The following is a 7,494-nucleotide window of genomic DNA, read 5'->3' as shown; positions in this document are numbered from 1 at the left end:
GGGAGAAGAGACTGACACCCACCTCGCTACCACCTCCTTTCAGGTAGTTGTAGAGATCAATAAGGTCTTCCCTCAGCCTCCTTTTCTCCAGACTAAACAACCCTAATTCCCTCAACTGCTCCCCATAAGACTTGCTTTCTAGACCCTTCACCAGCTTTGTTGCCCTTCTTTGGACACTCAATGAAATGCACGCAATTTCTGAAATGAAATAGAAAGAAATAGGCCTTCTATTCTGCAGAGAAAGTGGAAGGTAAAATAAAATATCATACCATATTCTCAAATTGTGGTGCAAGACTGAGATGTTGTACTTGATGTTCTGCCCCGCTCAATGAACCTTCTGGGCAGCATTTGCTATGCTTAATAATGTCAAGGAACAAGGAAATTTTAGCTGTAGTAACCATAATAATGTCTTATGTTCCTTCAAGAAGAGTCTTTTGGTTTGAGGCTTGCAATCCTGCTGCTGGCTGCATCTGTCTGTTCTGAAACTTTTTGGGCCAAATTATCCTAAATAGAGCTTTTCGACAAATGGAAGGAACCTGATATTCCTGCTGTCATGGACAAGTGAGGGGAGTGGGAAGGCTGCATGACTGCAGCCATCACACCACGTCTGAAAGGAGAAAAGAAGACAACAGGGGTTGAGTTAAGCAAGTTAAGGCAGCTGGATATGACTGAACTACACAAACTGAACATCAGTGCTGAACTGAACTGGTATTACTGAATTGTTTTTTAACTCCTCCCTTTGGTTACTTGCTGCTAAACTGATGGCCTGGAGGGAGTGGAAGGAAAGCCTGTAAATACTTCAGATGTCCTCCTAAATGTGCAACTCTGCCAAATAGTGATGGCAGCTACAAAGGTCAAGTGCGGCCCATCTAGCTGCAAGAAAATAACAGGAAGGCTCCCTCCTCCCCTCTTTACATGTCATGCTCTTATTCAAGATCTGGCAAAATAAAATAACTGTCCTGGCACACTTAGCATCTAGTTCCCACCCATAATGGCTGATAAGTCTGTTTTGAGAATGAACAGATGATAAATTCTTCTTTCAATGAGGGTATTGTGAGGGGCAAAGAAGAAAGAAAGGTATAAAAGCCATTCAGGGATTAAGAATCAGAATAACTATAATTTATAACAGATCAGCAAAAGTACAACTGCAACGTTGCCAAATCTACAGAAAAGGGAGCAATTTTCTCCCTGCTCTCTGCTACAAGTTGCAGTAAGCGTACCTACACCTTGTGTGCGACTGGGTCTGAGCCATGGTCTTTGGCCCTGTGAGCCTCCTGCCGTATCCAAATTAGGAGAGAGGCATTCCTACCCCTCAGCCCAGAGAGGGAAGCTGGTACTTCCCAGCTGAGGGCAGTGTCTGCCATGTGAGGCTTTCCCCTGCTTTTCCCATACAGGCCGATGGGACAACTGACACCGCCGATGGCTTACCCCAACTCGCCTGCCTTTGCACAGGGCATGGGAATCACCGTTTCATGGCTGAAAATGGCTGGTCTTGTGGAGCAGGCCAGGGGAGCTGCGGTCGTGCAGGCAGTGAGCGGTCTCAGTGGGATGCTCTCTGTTCACGTTCAGTTGCGTGAGCTGGCTAACGGCTCAGGTGGGCTCATGCACTTTGTTTTTCACTAGTGCACAGTGTAAGTCCTTATGCCGCCGGCACTACCCCAGCTGGGGTGAGGCATCTCACCATATCCCATAGAGACGTGTTCACCAATAAAGACCTGAGCTTCTACTTTCTCCGGAAAGCTGGATTTTCTTTAAGCTATGAGCCACAGGGGCCCAATTAGACAATATATATGGCAAGACTTAACTTAGGCTTATGACTTCCACTGTGTGAAGATGTGACAAATTGAAGCCCAAGCTCAGCCCCAAAGTGTACAGCACAGATTTATTTGCTGACCAGTGGTACTGTTCCTCTCAGAGCCGCTCTACCAGGTCACTTACCTCTTCTCTGAGTCTGTTGTCCAAAGCTGATCAGGTAGGAATCCAAAACAATAAAAATGCACCATCTCATCTTATTTCAAAGAAGCTCGTTCCAGCACTAAGGAACAGACACTCTCATGTTGTGGCTAAAATGGTGCTTGTCAGATTCCTGCTTTCCACTGTCAATGCTAGCCTGGAGTAGTCCCAACAGTCCTTCCAGGAGTCACTTACTGCTGTGGATTCAGTTCTCACAGACTCCATTTCAGACACTAAAAGTGAACCACTTCTCAGATTCCTGCTTCTCTACCAGGAGAGTCATATTTCCTTCATTCCTCTTGCTGCGTCCGAGCTCCATTAGCTAGCTGTAAGACCCACCTTCCTGCAGAGAGCCTTTCACCTGTGAGAAATGGGCTGCTTTCCTTATGCATATTTTCCAACAGAACTACAGTATTTTTTTCATCATCACTCTGCACTTAAAATTTGAATAAAAAACGAATAAATGTAAATGATACTGACTGAGCCAGTTTTGTCCCAGAACTCTGTGCTTGACCCTATGTAACAAGAGGGGGCAGTGGGATCAGTCCTCAGTCCTCTGATTCTCTGGCAGTGGGGTTCACTAGCATAATCACGTGGAGACATCAAAATACAGGGAACTGGACTGCTACAGGAGAGAGGATACAAAAACAGTGGGAAAGAAATGAAAGCTGACAAATTAGATTGTGAAGCCTCTTGGGCTTGATAAGTGTCTGTGCAGTGTGTAATAGTATTGGGCCACTCAGGATATGAACAATAATAATGAGAGATTACTTGATGTGTTGCACAATGGTTAGCTGGAGTAGTACCTTTATTGATTCTTTGAACTATTTAATTCTTTCTTTCTAGCTTACTCAGATATCTATTTAGTTGGCATCTGTCTTAACTTCATATATCATTGTAACTGTTTTCTTCCCAGACTGACTGCTACTTAAGGGATAATAGGAAGGATGCTCTGTTTTACTAGACAATAATATGGTTCCTGCTTGAGTCAATTACAAGGCTGAAGGGAACCTGATTATTGCCAGAGAAAATGGGGCATCCCTCCTATTGTGCTTAATATACTAGAAGTGAACCAATAAAGTTGATTTTTGGATGCAAAGTTAATTACATTGAAAAATCAGCTGTAATCCAGCTGATGCATACTGCTTTTAAACACCCAGAAGTATACTCATTTAGGCCTATTATTTCCTATTTGTAGGAATTAGGGTCTCTATAAAATTAGCTGATCAATTTCATTTTAATTGTTCCCTTATTATGGAAAGAAGTATGGAATGAAGATAATACTTATATGCCCATCTCTCAAGGGTGTCCTGAGAATTAACCAGTTAAGGCCTTTACAGCACTTTTAACATTTACAAGGAAATATAAATGCTATGCATTATTAAGTAATAATTAGTATTAAGCAGGAATACCTAAAGAGAGTTTACAGATTGCATTCTCATGTCCTTTCCAATCCCTACTACTTATTAGGAGGAATCCCACCTAGGGTGCAGAGAATGCACTGCCTTAGGACGACAGTTTACATCTGCCTCCATTTGTTTCAGTAAATCAAGCCTTCTGGTTCTCCTTTTTGCCACTCGCAAGAGAGGGGGACAGGTTTACAGGCAATGCAAAACTGCACCTTTAAGCAAAGCTGTGTGTAGGCAAAACATATGCCCGTAAGCCACAAGAGGAGATGGAACATGTTGGAAAATAGGCCAGATGGCTGTTCATTTTATCTTTATGGACTTTCTCCCTTCCAGAATTGGGCCCTTGATAATGCTGAGATTTTCTGTGATAGCCCCAACCCATGAAAGAAGGATTATGTTTCTGCTGAAAATCTGCCAGTGACAGGAAGGACACACCGCAATATCTGACTTACTCAGCTCTCAGGTCCTTCATGTAATGTGAAAGAAAAACATGTAAGAAAAAATAAGTGAGTGTGCTGTAGGTATTTACATATTTGTAAACTTGCACCTCCGAGTGACGGTGAAGCTTTTGAGCTCCACCCAGGGAACAACTAGTGTCCGTTGCAGGTGGTGTGGAGATGTATGTCAGTCCTGCTGACACGCATATGGGTTTGCATGAAAGGGTAAAGACGGACTCACGGGGATTTCACTGCCAATGCTCAGATTTTTAAACTGTACATGTGTGAAACAGGGAGGTTGTAGGGTGATAAGGATTAACAAGGAGAAAGCCATGATGGTACTATTGTACCATTTTACCCACAGAAATCCTCACTTTGAGAGAGACGCTGTGACAATAACTCCGTGTTGTTTTCTCTGGCTTAGAGTCTGCATTTTTACCATAATTCTGTGTAATCTTCCCAGCAATTCAAAGGAAAATACAGCAGACTCTTCCATGCTCCTGCCACAGTAGATGTGGCGTTTATACATTTGTTTGTATCACAGGAACCAGCCACTTAACGCTTTCAATTTGAAGTTAATAAATTCTGTAAGCAGTTACACGACGCTAGAATTGGCCGATAAGGCCATCTCACCTGTAGAAAATACCCACTGTCCCCTTCCAGGGAAGAGTGGTCCTGTTCCAAGGCCTCGTGTGAACTAACTTGTTGGTTTACGTCATGGAGCACACTAAGGGCCGAATTCCATCCCTACTGAACAGCGAGACCTTCCTGTTACCAGGACAGACCTTGTCAGACTTGCTCGGCAGAGAGGTGGAAGAGTTCAGGGCTGTACTCAGGCTGTGCTGCACTGCCGAACCCCACCTGGCCCGTTGACTGGCAGAAGAATGAGATGATACTTTCATGCAGGTACTTTTAATGCGGCCTGTTTTCGTAAAAAAAGTACTCCTGTATGTGGGTTAATTATGTCTTCATTTTTAACCAGGGTTTATCCCATCCACGTTACATTTCTATAACATATTTTATATGAGTTTTCAATCCTGCCCCATCAAGTGCTCCTTTAATGCAATTCTTCTGCTAGTCAGAAATATTGGTAATTAAATTCTCTCAAATACGCTAGTGTAAAGCAGAGGGAGAACATCCCAATTCTATCAGCACTGGTGTTAATTATTTTAGGCAAGCTGTCATTTATGTTTTCTAAAGTGGATTTTGTTCTTGCAGTCAGGAACATTGCTTAGTGCAGAATTAATTAATCATTATAAATATAAAACCTGCAGTATCAGCTTCTGCATTCAGTAAGGTTTCAAGAGGCAAGGTTGAAGGAGTCAATAGGCTGCTGTGGGGAATCTTGGTTTTTTCATCTGATACAAGGACAATTAAATTATACACTTAATCTTTACAGGAATATGTATTTAAGGCATGATTGCAAAATAATAAAAAGGAAAATTTGATAATTTATTGTGACTGGCACCTTTTACTAATGCAATATTGTTTAAAAAATGCTGTATAAAACAAGATTAGTGAGGAGGAAACTGAAAAGCTAAGTTCACTATAAATCTGAAGAGTTGTTTTTAAAGGTGTCTTTCTCATCTTACCTCTTTGAAAAGTGGTCAGGTCATTAATTTACTCACCATAGTACAAACAACAGCATAAAGCTCTACAAGCCCACAAGAATAAACGGATAATAATCCAACCTTGCCTAAAGCATACTGTGTGAGAGCTGAGTGCCAGCACTTGAAACTATGGGGGTCGCTTTACTAGAAGAGGCCAAACAAGGCTGACAGCTCAGGAAAACTGGAATTAATGATGAAATAAACTAAAAATTTAATCTTGATATTTGGCATAAGTGATGTTGGCTTTTTTTTTTTTACCTGCAACATATTTTCCCCTCAAAAAGCAATTAAAGCACATTCATTCTCACCATAAAACAACACAACTTCATTGTCTAAGACATGCACTGACTTTATAACAGCAAAAAATTAGCTGATTATTTTCTCATCCAGGGATCAAAAATGTGATGGATGGCCACTAGCTACTTTACTGCATTGACTGCCACCATCATGCTGCATGTCTCATTATTTTACAGTCTAGATTTGCTGGTGTTTAATCTCCAAAAGCAATGTATGATCTGGGGCTTTGAAGAGGGGAGGGAAATCAAAGACTTCTAAAGAAACACACTCTGAATCCTATGCTATATATGTTGACCTCCTATTGAAATTGCACTACTTTTCAAAGGCATTCTCTTGACATGTAGGTTGTACATGATTGAAAGGTATGGGTCTATCTGTGCAATAGATAGTATTAATTATGTAAGCTTCCTCAGTTTTATAGTTTATTCTAAAAGATATTATTTTATGATTTGTATCACTACAATTATGATTCTAATGGGATTTTAATTGATTTTGAACCCAATTTAAAAAATGCCTATTTTTAAAGCACACCTCAGCTGCTGCCACTTTGAATCTATGCCAAGTTGGCAGACTGTATCTCATTGTGTCATCGTCTAAATGTCTTGCTGCAGTGCTGGCTTTAGGGATTCGGAAGTGACCTGCAGTTAACACAGTCTCTTAACTTGTAGCAGTTTCAGAACTCGGGGATGCTGCTATCTTCAATAAGCATGCTACTGACAGTCAGTGGGCATCTGGTAGGATTGTGTTACTGCCCTTATTCTTGACACTTGTTGAGCTGATAATGATTTAAAGATGCATTTATTAATTAAATAGTGCAATTACTTTCCAAATACGTGCTTGGAGTTTGGTTTTACCCCAAAACATTTTTTACCCAGACAAACCCAGGATTTGGTGGGCATGCAATTAATCAAACACAACTCACAAACATCCTTCTTTATCTTGGACATAGCTGACATCCACATCCAAATATCCACAAGGTTTGAGGTGAGTAGAAATATAGATCATAATTTCTTCATTTGGGCTCCTTGTTGTTACTCTATATATCTCTCATGTAGCAATTTCCCAACCCACTTATACGCATGTTGATTGAAAACACGTAGAATTTGAGCTGAGTAGATTTTAGCTAATAACCAGTTATAAGATAAAGTGGTTATTTTACACATGCAAACACCTTTCTTAGTAGTTGAGATAACTTTAAAAATGCTAATTCCACTGTAAATAGGGCATATTATTGCCCTCAGGCTGAAGCAACAGCCTAACAACCATCGAAAACAATGGTTCATCTACCAATATCGTGTATATTGTGGTATTGCTGATGATGATCTCAGTTCATGTTTCAATCTGTGGAGCTTTCCAATGCAAATTTTCCATTAACCCCGAAGATTCTAAAAGGTTAATTAATCACTGACTGAGTCTGAGGGAAATTGCAGTAAACTATTGCTCAAAGGTATTAAAGCATTCCTTTCAATTGGCTTCAGGCAATACTACCTAATCCTAGGAATGGCTTTAACCCTCAGGCAGTAGTTCATTGCGGTTGGCCTCAAGTGCAGTCAATAATCTGTATTTGCTATTAGGACTGTGCTGGTAATTGAATTTTAGTTTAGCGGAGGAACCAAGAATTTCAAAGAACTAAAAAAAACCCTACAACTCTCTTCATTTCAGGTTCTGTAAAAGATAACTTTTGAGAGCATTCTTGATAACTGTGAAAAAATGAACTTAGAAGCAGAAGGGATTGTTACCTACACCTGTTTCTGAAAACAAGAGTTTGACCTGCTTTCCTCCCTCTAA

This window comes from Phaethon aethereus (assembly GCF_964289735.1).
Source record: "Phaethon aethereus genome assembly, chromosome: 4".
NCBI classification, from domain to species: Eukaryota; Metazoa; Chordata; class Aves; order Phaethontiformes; family Phaethontidae; genus Phaethon; species Phaethon aethereus.
This window is presented reverse-complemented; position numbering follows the sequence as displayed.